Consider the following 14,602-nt stretch of genomic DNA (forward strand, 5'->3'; position numbering starts at 1 on the left):
AACATATGCCTGCCCATACCGTAACCCCGCCACCACCATGGGCCACTCGATTCACAACATTACCCTAACCCTAACCCTCACACCAGATACTGACTGGTTTTCGGACCCCCCCAGACCCCCTCAATAAAGCAAAAATGCACGTTTCAGAGTGGCCTTTTATTGTGGCCAGCCTAAGGCACACCTGTGCAATAATCATGCTGTCTAATCAGCATCTTGATATGCCTCACCTGTGAGGTGTGATGGATTATCTCGGCAAAGGAGAAGTGCTCACTATCACAGATTTTTTCAGATTTGTGAACAATATTTGAGAGAAATGGTTATTTTGTGAATATAGAAAATGTTTTAGATCTTTGAGTTCATCTCATGAAAAATGGGAGCAAAAACAAAAGTGTTGCATTTATATTTTTGTTCAGTGTATAAAACGGTTCAACTACCAAATGAACAATGTTGACAGTGAGGGGGGTGGGCTCAAGATGGTTTAATAATCTAAAACATCTCTAGAAGCTATGTCATTCAATTGATATTTTTCATGTATTCCTGTAGATGCTATTAGCACCATAGAAAGTGTTTATTAGGTGACTGGCAGGTTTGGTGATAAAAGTACTGGGTCTGTCAATGTCAAGAGATACACCTTGAAGGAACCTTGTTTGTTTTTTCTTTACCGGAGCAAGAGAGAGAGACACCATGATGAACACAAATACTGCAAATAAAAATCAAACTAAATGTTAATCTTACCTGGATGTTTGACTTCTTAACTGCCTGAATCCAACCTGAACTGAAATGGTGCAGCAGTGGCCTCTAGCTGTACATTTATTTTAATAAGATATATTTAATTTTTACAAATAGTCCTTACAACATGTTTAGTTTTTATCTTTCATACTTCTACAAATTACCGCATTTTGGGCCTAAAAAACTTTTAAGGGTATAAGTTGCCTTTAGTTATAACCAGGAGCCCAAACAAACTCCTATAAATCCATGATTCAGAAGCATGGAGAAATGAAGGAAACACGTGAGGCTCACTTCCGGGTGAACTTCTCCTCTTCTTGCCTTACCGACACCTACTGTAGTGGACCAGAACCATCTATGTTGAGAGATGTATCCATAGATCTCAATTTTACCATCAAAGTGGACCAGTTTGATGCGTTTATCTTCAAAATCTTAAATATTTCATGCCCCGGACCCCCCTAAAGGAGGTGAGATCCCCCCCCCCTCACTTAAAAATGTTTCACATGGATAGGAAACTAAATACATTTGCACACTTCTTATAGTAACCTATGTGCATGTGTTTTTGTTTTGGTAGTACGTTGGTCGATTGTAGAGAGTTTGAATCCAGTATTTATATTTCATATTGTGTATTCTGTGGATACTCGATTTATATATATTGACAAAGTGCCTCGGATAGTCTTTTTTTTTCTGTAGTCATCAGGCTGAACAACCAAGGGTTAACAATGTAACCCATTGAAGAGTACTGTACGGGCCTACCCTTCTGTTCCACTACATCTTAGAGGTAAATATACTTATTGAGTTGAGATACTTTTCAGATTTCAAGTTTTTCCTCCCCTTCCTGTCCAGTGAACATCATGTATCTCCAGATGTGTTGATTTTGGTTTATATTAAGCTGTCTTTGGCTCTTTTCTTGCTGTAACAAATGCAATTTCCCCTCTTTGGGACGAATACATTATCTCACTGATTTTTATATAGGTGACAAAACTTAAGGATGGAGAGTTAACACCTTCTTACTGGGCAACCTCTTCCTGCACGATCAGAAATCAGAAAAGCTTTCTTCATCCCACTGTGAGGGTATTTTACACCTTTTCTTCCACCATTACGAACCTTGGCATTAAAATGGACCCTGAACTAAAACTTGAGTCAGATTAAATCTGTGGTAAAAACAAGCTTTTATCAAGGTCATCAATGTTTGGGCTCAGGCTCTGAGCTGAGGAGACCCTCAGGATGGAGTGAAGGTGTGCGTGCAATATACCGGAGGGCCAGATCTAATAGTAATTAGAAATTATTCTGAGGGCCGAAATGAAATCCACCACGGGCCTGATTTGGCCCCCGAGCCTTGAGCTTGAAACATGTGTGCCTTAGCGTATTAACATATTTTAGAGTGTTGCTTTTATTGCTTTTAAATTGTCTATTGTTTTGACATGTACTTGTTTTATGGTGTGTGAGCTGTGCTGTGTTATTTTGTGTATGTTTTGTTTTGTTTATTTGACTGTACAGCACTTTGGCCTGGAGGTTTAAAGCTCAATAAATAAAGCTGTATTGTATTCTTTAGGATTAATTGTCTTTTTACACATACACCTCAAATGACGTCAGTAAAGCATTACTCATTTATTATCAGCTTTATTTCATGATCACTCAGCAACACATTATTCACAATCTCTACATAATTATCATTGTCTGTGGTGCAGTCACAGTGATTACCTGAAAGACATGCATGCACTCCACACGTTTCTTACATCACTGAGATAAATGACCCATTAAACCACAAAACCCAGATTTATGTTCTGTGGTAAACAAAGAGTATTAATATCACACATGTTGCATGGAGTGTGATTTGCTGGAAGTTAGACATTGCAAACCTTGCACTACTTTATATGTCCACTATGTGGTGCTAGAGGAAACACTATTAACAAACAGAATGTCACTAAACATCAATTGTAGACCACACGTTGTTATTTTCATGATGTTTGTCACATGAGGCTGACTTCCTGTTGCCTTTAGGTGGTTCTATGATTTATCAAGCACTCAACATTGGTAGTTTGGAGACTGTACAATGAAGTTACAACAACTTCTGTTTCATGGAGAGTGTCTAATATGGCTGCCATCGTTATGGAATTAAAAAGGTACTGGAATTAAGTTAAAAATTCCTGTTAATACCTAATAGATATTGTACATCTACAGGTGAAATGAAGCGCAAGGGCTTTGTTAAAGTTGTGTAGAGGGAGCTATCGAGCCACCTTGCCTAACTGACTAAATATAACCATATCAGGTAACTAAGTGTATGCATGTGCCACGTTTTGTGTGTCTAAAAGCAACCCTTAGCCCTAAAAAAGTACTATCTGTTTAAGCCGTTGAACGCAGACACACAACTTTAACTATCCAGCTTTCCCCGTGTCTTACGGCTTTACTTACTACATTTCAGAGAGAGATTTCAGTATTCTGAGCCCCTACTCTCCCCCTAACTTACGGCAACAAAAGTCCGAAATGATTCAATTTAAATAAAGAAGTAAAAACAATAAGTGTGGCTTGATATTGAGAAAGAAAAAGGTTAATAAACGCTGTGAGAATGGATCTGCGGAGAGCATTTCGCCGTGATCCCAAGTCGTCATTTTCTCCTCTATTTCTCTTTCAAGAGTTTGAAGTAGCTTTTCCGACCTCTCTCTGTCATCTTTAATTTTCTTCATTTGTTTCTCAAACTGTTCCAATATTCTCTTCTCCATTTCCTCCTGCTCTTTGTGCATTTCGTCTTCTCTCTCTTTAAGGATTCTCCATTTGTCCTCTTCTATGGCCCTCTCTGCCTCCTGGATCATTTTATTGGTGTAATGGCTTCCTGACTCAAACTGCTTGGCTGTGTTTTCAGAAGAACTATTAGTATTGACACAATTGAGATGATTTGATGTCAAAAGCTCAACTGCAGCCATTTATTAGGCCAAGTGCTGCTAAACGAAAAAGATCAAGGCAGATTGCTGTTTGACCAAAATTAGCAGCCTTTGAACTGTGAGTAGTTCTGTGAGAGGAAACAAAGTAGTAGAGGCTACTGTGAAAGTAAAAATACTTTGGTTACTATTGTGATATCGCTTTTTATTGAAAATGAATCTCGTGAAGCAGATCAAGGACATGCTTCTTGAGGTAGGATCGTTATTTAGAGTTGTCATTGAAATGCAAGTTGTTGGCAGTCACCCATTCAGAATATATTCATTTAGGTAATTTCTCTTTTTTTCCTTTTTCAAAAATAGCACAATACAATTGAAGTACGCAGAGAACTATAGCCATCCGCTGCCTTGTCGTGTACCTTGGAGAAAAGGAAGAGGACCTTTTCAAGGAGTTTAGCGACGTCATTCAAAATCTTGAAATAAAATAAAATCCACGGGCACAGGACAAAAGCACTGCTCTCTGTCAGTTACATTTTGAAGCATATTGCACTTTTGGCCACACCCCAATCAATAATATCTTAGCAATGTTCAGCATGGATAGGTGTTGACAGCAATGGCATGGGAAAAGGATTGTGTACAATTTGAAAAGTGGCTTCTGCTCTTCACTTAACCAGTTCAAATATTGTATAGAACCTGCAAAAAAGATGAGAAGACAAACTAAAACTTGCACGGTTGTGATTGACAGCATCTGTCAACATGCATTTAAACACTAGGCAAAGCACTCAAAAGCACCTCTGTGGGTCTTCAGGACCACATTGCCATGACAACACACACATGCAGACTCAATAGGTGAAAACAATACCAGCGTTGCTTTAGCAGCTGGTAATAATGGCTCTGAATTAGCTAAGAGTGACAGTTTAAAAAGTATGCAATTAGCTAATTCATTAATCTCTTATGCGCTAACCTATTATTCAATGTGCTTCAAAAGGACATGAATATCACCTTCATCAGTGACCTTTCCACCCCAGGATCTGACCATACGATGGCAACCATCGTGGTCCAGGGGAACAAAATGAATGAGCAAGCATTCTGCGTTAAATGTGTTCATTAAATAATGACTGTCGGCAGTGTAAACATCTTTGTTACATCTTTTGTAAAATGTATGTGTGTGATCTGCAGATTGGATCCATTGAGAGTTTGTTTCTGTAGTTTCACAAAAACTTTACAGATTTTACATATTTGGCACTGGTTTTAAATATGCGAAGGCCTCTAACTTCGTTGTGATGGCAGTATTTATTTGCTGTGTCCCCATTTCCCATGGTAATATGGCTAATGTGTTTATTTATTATTTGTGGTGCAATTTAAATTTGTGTTATTTATCTTTTTTTTCAAGATTTAAATCTGAAGTACTACTTGTGTACTTTAAAGCGGCTCGGCATCGTTAACAATTTGCGAGTGATTTTTCAAGTTGACCGTCTGTAGTAATAGTGCCGCGCACATATACCATCAGGACGTTACTGATGGGGTGCGGCTGCGGAGTGATACTGTGTGTATGCAAGTCCGCATCTAGGACGGATCTATGTATCACAGCTGTAGACCTGTTAAGTAATAAAGATAGCTCATACAAAGGTCTACGGATACCTTATTACTCTCCATGACCTGCGGTCAACTATATAGCATAAAGGACTATTACACCGTCTTTCTTGAACAATCTGAAGTGTTGCCAAACGTTTGATTTGTAGGTATTTTTCGGTGCGCTGTGTTTCTCTTTCTCCTCAACTTCCGTGTGTGTTGATAACTGAGACTCTCGTTCTCCGTAGTGGCGAAGCAAATATCAAAGATCGTCTCTGCTGAGCGTTGACAAGATAAGGGGATTTTATATGAATGAATCGTTTTTTTACCGATGCAAAGACGCTACGCAATCGATGCATCGCGAGTTCAACCCGGTTCAACCCAAACTGTAGCCGATGTGCACTCTTTCAACCGGTGCACTCGCATCTTGAACGTTTATGCCGGTGCACCGATGCGAATCGGTGAATCTTAACATCTCTAGTAAATACACATCTGAGTTGACAAATATGACATGTGGGGTACCTCAAGGCTCCATCTTGGGGTCTCTTCTCTTTAACGTCTACATGCTACCACTGGCTCAGATAATAAAGAACAACAAAATAAGTTACCATAGCTATGCAGATGACACATACATTTACATAAACAATTCACCAGAAGACTATGCTCCAATTCAAAAACTGAGTAAGTGCATTGAACAAATCAATGACTGGATGTGTCAGAACTTTCTCCAATTAAACACAGATAAAACTGAGGTAATGGTTTTTGGAGCCAAGGCAGAACGTATAAAAGTTAGCGCTGAGCTTCGGTCTGCAATGTTCAAAACAACAGATAAAGCCATAAATCTAGTTGTAGTCATGGACTCTGACCTGAGTTTCAACAGTCACATTAAAACAGTTACTAAATCAGCTTACTATCACCTAAAGAACATATCTAGGATTAAAAGACTAATGTCACAGCAGGATTTGGAAAAACTTGTCCATGCTTTTATCTTCAGTAGACTGGACTACTGTAATGGTGTCTTCACAGGTCTCACTAAAACATCTATTAGAAAGCTGCAGCTGATTCAGAACGCTGCTGCTCGAGTCCTCACTGACACTAAGAAAGTGGATCACATCACTCCTGTTCTGAAGTCTTTACACTGACTTCCTGTGTGTCAAAGAATAGATTTCAAAATACTGCTGCTGTTTATAAACCACTGAATGCTTTAGGACCAAAACACATTTCTGACCTCCTGCTAAATGATGAACCATCCAGATCTCTCAGGTCTTCAGGGACTGGTCAGCTTTCTGTCCCCAGAGTCAGAACTAAACATGGAGAAGCAGCGTTCAGTTATTATGCTCCAAATATCTGGAACAAACTCCCAGAAACCTGCCGGTCCGCTGCAACTCTGACTTCTTTTAAATCCAGGCTGAAGACTTTTCTTTTTGCCGCTGCTTTTAATTGAACTATTCACATCTCACGCTGCACTGTAACTTTTATCCATGTACCTGTGTTATTCATGTTTTATTATCTTTGCTTTTGAATTTTTGTTTTTTAAATGCCATTTCGTAATATGTTTCTTAATGCTCTTAATGTCTTTCATTTTTGTAAAGCACTTTGAATTGCCTTGTGTTGAAATGGTGCTATATCAATAAACTTGCCTTGCCTTGTACATCCACCCACAGAGTTGGCAGAAGGCCCGTGGTACAGTGTGTTCTTGTTTAGCTGCTTTTAAGATTATTAAGAAACTCTGTATTCTAGTAGTGTTTTATTTAAAAGTACAGTAACTCAGAAATTATTTGAAAGCTTACACTTGTGAGAGTACAACATCTGTAGACATATTCATTTCACATCACGTTGGGAACACACACTACGAGCTACAACTAAAACTGCTGCTCTCTATGGGCACTTATGACGGCATTTAAAAGAACAGGTGTAATTTCTGTAAATGCTGATGGGAGGGTGAACCGGGTTTGTTGTTTATAGTTATCTAAATGAACGATGAACATGCAGGTGGACTGGATATTCAAGCTGTGCTAAAAACAGAACAATAAAGAGCGTGAATCAACAAGTTCCAACGATCATTGAAGAGCTGAGAAAAAACAAGACACAAGTAAAAGATTGTAAAGTGAAATGCAGAATAAATGCAACAGTTACATTTTGATGCTACTTTCTGTAGGTGTCTCTATCCAAAAATAATAATTTGCTTGTGTGTTATGTGTAGACTGTGTAGATCTGTTGTAGGTTAGATTAAAACCATTTTGAATAAAGCTACATATCAACATGTAGAAAGTTCTTTGTGTTTGCTATGATTAACTTTGTCATCCCGATTGTCCATAATGTTATTTTGCATTGTTGGTCCTTCTGTAAACACTTCAACGTTTCTAAACATTTCTTTTACCATCTAAGGTTTTTGGTGGAAGTCTTTACTCAAAACAATCTAGCACTGAGACTGCTCTTGTAAAGGTCTTCAATGACATCCACTTAAACACAGATAGTCGTAGAACTTCCGTTTTAGTATTATTAGATCTCAGCGCTGCATTTGACACTGTTGACCAGAACATATTACTAGACCGACTAGACAACTGGGGCGGACTTTAGGCAATAGTTCCGGGGCCTCATTTATAAAGCTTTGGATTCACGTGGGAAGGTGGCGTACGTAGGACAAAGCCAGTTAATACGCACACAAATATTCAGATTTATAAAACACTGTGTGCACGTCCTACGCCGGTTTCCCTTTACAAATCACAATCAACTCGAAATGCGGCGCAGCTTTTGACTGACTGCTGGAAGACGATCGCAGGAAATGCTGACAGAACAGCAAAAAAAAAAATGTCACACCGTGTCAGATTTGGTTCTTTAGGGGAGGCGGAGACAAATCACATGTCTGGTGGATGCACTTCAAACCAGAGTAGCAGCATGAAGGTCGGATCGTCACCAAAATAAATAAATAAATGGTCCGAAAAAAGTTAATGACCAAATACACATAGCCTTCCTCAGGCAGTGTGTCAGTGTGTTTGTGCCGGGGACAGGAGACCCAGCTAGCGGGGGAACGTTCTCACAACTTTGGCTAACGTTACCTATTGGTTCTAACAAGGTTTTAAAGAAACGTTTTAATCTGATGTTCAAAGAACCTTTTTAGGATGTTTATTTGTTCAAATAATGTTCCTATAAGGTTTAAGGTTAACTAAGACATAACGTTTTAACTGCAACATTCAGAGGATGTTTTGAGGATGTTATTAAGGCCTGAGATGACAGAAAGTTTTTTTATAAAACGCTCCTTTAATGTGATATGTTAACAAAGGTGGAACGTTTTGCCTGCAACATTCTAAGGATGTGTTTTGGACGTTGTTGGGTAACACATTAAAGATGTTCTTTATAAAACGTTCCCTCAATGTTACATGATAACAAATGAAGAACATTTTCAAAGCAACATTCTGAAAATGTTTTCAGGATGTTATTCGTTTTTATAAAAACGTTGCTGTTATGGCAAATATTAACACGGTCATGGTCAACGTCAGATTTATTTCTAGAGCGCTTTAAAAAACAAACGTGTTGCATTTGTTTGAAAAGGATGTTTTAAAAAAAATCTGATGTCACCATATTTTCCTTTTGAAAAAAACAAACAAGCACCTAATTCATGATAAGCTGTAAGCAGATATTGCATGTTTGCGGTGGCATGTGTGAGTTCCCAGCTAGAAATGTTTGTTACCATTCGTTGTTCTAGGAATGTTTTCATCGGGACATTTTATTTTGGTTCCCAGAATGTTCTTCTGAAAGGTAGGATAACGTTATTTAAAAACATTCTTGAAATATTTGGTGATAACCTTCTTAAGATGTTGTTGATATCCTTCTTAAGATGTTTTTGATAACATTAATGGAACATTATGCCCTACTGTTCTTAAAACGTTTTCAGCGGGGCGTTTTATTTTGGTTCCCAGAATGTTCTTCTGAAAGGTAGGATAACGTTCTCTAAAAACATTCATAAAATGTTTGGTGATAACATTGTTCGACCATTATACCCCAAGTGTTTTTGTTGTTTATGCACATATCTCTATTGTCATATGGATCGAATAACACTTAGAAAACCAAAGACAGACATATAGAACAACGGACCGACTCAGGGCTGTGGGAAGTAGGGGTGCTGAGGGTGCTGCAGCACCCCCTGGTGGAGGACAGGGGATCTGCACTTCCACAAGATTAAATACAAATATAATACAAAAAAAACGAATTTTCAGCCTTGATGTAACAACATTCATAATTAAGTAAAGATAACACCCTTTTCACCCCGGTTACATTTTCCATTTGCCCTGTACGATGGGCGCTGTAAGTGATGAAAGTGGGGGATGTTGGCTTATCAGGCACCCACAGCTCACAGCTAAAGTGAGAAAGAGAGAGATAAATAGATAGACAGAGAGAGGGGGTGCACCGGTACCGGCGGGGATTGTTGTTAGCTTCTGCTGCGCTAACGGATATAAGAAGCTGTTTCTACAATAATGTGGAGGGAGAGTTCTGTCCTGTCAGACTGAGAGGCTCAGTGAGGTAAAGGACTCTGAGGGTTTAGATAGTTCACTTTAGTCTAAGTTGTCTCAGTGGGTCTCAAACGTTTTGATCACAATTGATGTCAACAAATATTTCCGAGGCACACCTTTATAGTTATTAGGATAAATAAAAACAGTATTGCGTGTTGTATACTATATATACAGTAACAAAACATATTGTTTAAAACTGGAGAGATTTAAAAATATGCATAAATAAATATTAAATGTTAAAATAAGATATAAATGAACCACAAAAATAAAACAAGTTAGCCTACATTTATTTGTTATTGGCTATGGTAGGGTATTGGTAATGTTCACATACTTATTTGATAAATAAAATGCAAACCGATCTTTTTCATATGGGTGTTTAGAGTTGTACCCCCTAGATCAGTCTCTAGTAATTGGGCGTTCAAAGTGCAACAGATTGAAGCATTTTACTTTAAAATGTTAAAAAAAATCTTCGCGGGGGGGGTCCCCCGGACCCCCCTAGAGGATGTGAAGTCCATCCCCCAATTAAAACATGTTCATGCAATACTAAATACATTTGAAGCCTTTTTATATAAGCTGTCCACCATGTCAATATGTTTCTCTGTTTGTAGTGTATTGGTCATAGAGGTTTTTCATTGCCAGCTAAAATCTTGCCGGGCAGCAAATTGGTCAGAACCGGCCCTGGTGTCATCCCCACAGCATCCCCCATTTGAAACATGTTCCCACGGCTATGCTATCACTGCCCGTCCCTGAAACCCCTGTTAGTGTTTGTACGTGTTTCTTTCTACTGTGTGTCTCTCTCTCTGCCTGCTGGTCTGCTCTACACGGCTGGGAGCAATCTCCAATCAACCACACCTGCAACCTGCTCGTCAGCCACACTATGAAAGCCTTCAGCCTGCACTCATTCCCTGCCGGATTGTTGCCGTGAACGGTTTGCTGCGTGCCGCTCTACCTTTTTACCAGCATATAGTGATGGCAAAATGAAACTTTGAATGAAGCGTCGAACCACTTGGACAATTGTGTCGGAAATAGGTTCATTTCTCGAAGCTTCAGTTACAGCGACCTCTCCTGGCGAAGTGCAAGGCTGCAGTGGGTTTAACGTATCTTTGCCTTGAAAAATATTCGATACACCCACACACTAAGACAGAATATCATGTTCTATTTGCAATTAAAGATTGATAATAGTGTGTATTGGGTTATTGAGAAGAGACTAGAGAGTGCTTGAAATTTTTGTGGGCGGAGAGGGCCTTTTATCAGTTATTAAAGTATTAAAGTTGAAAAGCAATGATTAAAAGTTTACATGTGTTACATGCATCCTTTTACATGTGTTAATAATCAAATTCCAATAGTTAAGTAAACTACCATAATCATCCTAATGACCACAGTGGTTAGTCCACTTACCCAGAAATTTTGAGTTGAACAATTACAGGAATATTATGTCTTTATGTTCAAATAATGTAAACATATTTTAGTAAATTGTTACCATAGAACATTTGCATAATTTCTTTAACATAAACCATGTTATCCTTCTCTCAAATAATAACATTCTGGCAACATAAAAAATCTAACTTGCAGCTGAAAATGTTTTTAAGAACAGTAGGGCATAATGTTCTAACAATGTTATCAAAAACATTTTAAGAATGTTTTTAGAGAACGTTATCCTACCTTTCAGAAGAACGTTCTGGGAACCAAACAAAAACTTCCTGCTGAAAACCTTCCTAGAACAATGACTGTAACATTCTCAGAATGTTTTTAGAACCAAACATTTCTAGCTGGGGACCCCCCATGATGAGAAACTGTAAGAAATTATCGGGGGATCAGGAGTGGAGTCATGACGACTGGATCGGATATCTTTATTTTATTTCATGGTTTGTGATCCAGCTGTCAATCAGCTGTGCGCAGCGTCTCCACTGCAGCCTGTGCATCTCAACCCCCCCCCCGCCGCAACTCTATCCACCACTTAAAGGAAATAAAACAAATGTGTTGTGTTATATCAGCTGCACAATTGACCAAATACATGGTTTTCTTAGTTTCCATACCTTCTGTGTTTTATGAGCGACTTATCAAGTCTTGGCAAATGGCATAAGACATGATTAAACATGATGGCATATAAAACCGTGCTCGTATATAAAACCTAGAGAAAGGAAAACGCCTCTCAGGTCTGCAGGGACTGGTCAGAACTAAACATGGAGGAGTTCAGTTATTATACTCCAAACATCTGGAACAAACTCCCAGAAACCTGCCGGTCCGCTGTAACTCTGACTACTTTTAAATCCAGGCTGAAGACTTTTCTTTTAATTGAACTATTCACATCTTAGACTGCACTCTAACTTTTATTCATGTACCTGTGTTATTCATGTTTTATTATCTTTGCTTTTAAATTAGTGTTTTTAAATGCCTTTTCATAATATGTTTCTTAATGCTCTTAATGTCTTTCATTTGTGCAGAGCCGGCCCGACCCATTAAGCGACATAAGCGGCCGCTTAGGGCCCCGCAGCCACTAAGGGGCCCCCTAGCAAAAAAAAAAAAAAATTACATTTTTTAATTTTTTTAATTTAAAAAATACAAAAATCTCAGTACATCGTCGCCGTGATAAGTATGTTTAATTAATTGTGTTAATATGCCTAGATTGCCTACTCTCAAAGTCATGTATTATATTATTGAGTCAATAATATAATACATTAACCGTGCTTTACCTGAACCTCATCATGACACAAGAGAGGACGGCAGTATTGTAATTTTCCGTGTTCAGTGAATGCAACAGAGGCAAGACACCAGACCAACCAGAGAGTTGAATGGAAATAAACATCTGTCTTATTGGCTGACAGGTACCTATCATGTGAGCTGTGACAATGTTTAAAATAAACTGTCAGTCAGACTCAGAGTTTTTGAAGATGGACATATGAAAACATTTTCTTAAAAAATATGACAATTCTCAAGTGGTGGCTCACACAACAACCCCAGAGCCACCACTTGAGCCAGGTAAACAAGGTATGTAAATGTCAGTAAACTTCCAAGTTATGCGAACATGTAAGCAAAGCATAAATTACAGCTACGTTGACGTTACTTTGAATCGCGGGGGTAAGCTAAACCGTTAGCAAGTAGCTATAGCTAGCCAGGTATATTAAATACAGACGTTGTCATACAATCTGAATGTAATGTTTTTTAGCATTACCTGGTGATTTCAAAGAAAGCTCTCTGGGAAATGTTGACTTACTGTTCGACATGAAGCTAGAAGCTACCTTACAGTACACAGTTGATCCGGAGTCCTGTCAGTTAACGTGTTTCACAGTTAGCTTAGCTAAGCATCAACCTAGCACTGAAATATATGGATGTTATGTGAAAAGGTCAGCTGAAATGGTGGCATAGTTGCCACTGCTTTACATGTCAACAGCATCTTTGAACGTATTTGCAGCAGTAAATGTGGCTGTTTGGCCACTGACGTTGCCATAACAACACCTGAATTTAAATGTGCAACCTCTTTTTGTGACAGATTTTTGCAAGAAATTATAATTCTTCTGAATGATATTCCTATTGACAGCTAGTTTCTATGTGAACATTATGAGATGGACAGCCAGAGAGAATAAAGGAAAAACAGTTATGAAATACTATATGACAAAACAAGAATACAGTTTAAAGTGGACCTATCATGCTATATTTGAAAAATATAGTGTAGGACCATACCTATATAAGGCATATTTATACTTTTTATTTTTCAAAATACCAAACAGATCATGCATTTTAGCCATTCCTCATTTCGCTCAATTTAACACTGTCTTTGCATGGGCTGATTCTGTGAGAACAGCACCATCTACAGGCCTGGCATATGTACTACAGCGTCTCCAGCGCTTTCGAACGGCAATGTCCGTGGCTGTCTCCTCCTGATTGGTGGAGTTGGCCCAATAGCCGTAGCGCCACTTCTGTGACGTCATAGAAGTGTTCAAATCTGGATCAGTCTGTATCAGATCCGTTGCAGTCCCTTTTTAAGAGATTTGGGTATGGAGGAAAATAGAGAGGGTTGTGTTTTCTGACACTTGGTGAGTTCCCTGGAACAACGGGGACACATGTTCATGTAGAAAAGACGTAAAAGAGTGCATTTTGCATGATAGGTCACCTTTAAGTGATTTGTAAGATATCCATAAAGAAAAATCTGTTTACAATTCTGTTTCATATGGGTGTTGAGAGATGTATCCATAGATCTCTTAATTTTTCTCTCGAAGTGCACCAGATTCATGCTTTTAACTTCAATATTTAAAAAAAAATCTTCCCCGGGGAACATGCCCCCGGACCCCCCTAGAGGAGGTGAGGACCCCCCTAGAGGAGGTTAGGTCCACGGTGTTTACATGCTTATTTATACAATATGTGTGCTTATGCTAACATCATAACACAAAAGTTGGTTCCGTGTTGTAGTGAGAACACGCTAGAGTGAGGGGGGCCCCCAAGCCAAAGCTCGCTTAGGGCCCCCAAAAGTCTAGGGCCGGCCCTGCATTTGTGTAAAGCACTTTGAATTGCCTGTGTTGAAATGTGCTATATATAAACTTGCCTTGCCTTGCCTTGTACATCCACCCACAAAGTTGCAGAAGACTCGCGGTACAGTGTGTTCTTTTTTAGTTTAGTTTTATTATCAAGATACTCTGTATTCTGGAAATACAAGAATCAACAAGTTCCAACGATCATTGAAGAGCTGAGAAAAACAGCCGTGACACTATGAATGTGTGTGAACGGGTGAATGCTGATATATAAAGAACATTGAGGGCTGATATCTCAAATATGTAGTCTGTTCAATAAAAAAAAATCTGAACACGTGAGGCTATATGTCCATTGTTCTGTTTATTAAGACAGGGTGAGATGTTTAAACATTTTTAATCTATGAATCATCCCACTGGAGCTGAACTTCAGTCTGTGATGTCAGCAGTGTGT

At 38.7% G+C, this 14,602-nt stretch overlaps 1 protein-coding gene across 1 annotated transcript in view; it reads right to left on the bottom strand.

Annotated features, from left to right (window-relative positions):
• LOC307020564 (GTPase IMAP family member 4-like) overlaps window positions 1-14,602 on the bottom strand; it is a 186,245-nt gene that overhangs the window by 100,871 nt on the left and 70,772 nt on the right. The gene's annotated exons all lie outside the window — the stretch shown is intronic.

Source organism: Notothenia rossii, assembly GCF_949606895.1.
Source record: "Notothenia rossii genome assembly, chromosome: 9".
Classification (NCBI taxonomy): Eukaryota; Metazoa; Chordata; class Actinopteri; order Perciformes; family Nototheniidae; genus Notothenia; species Notothenia rossii.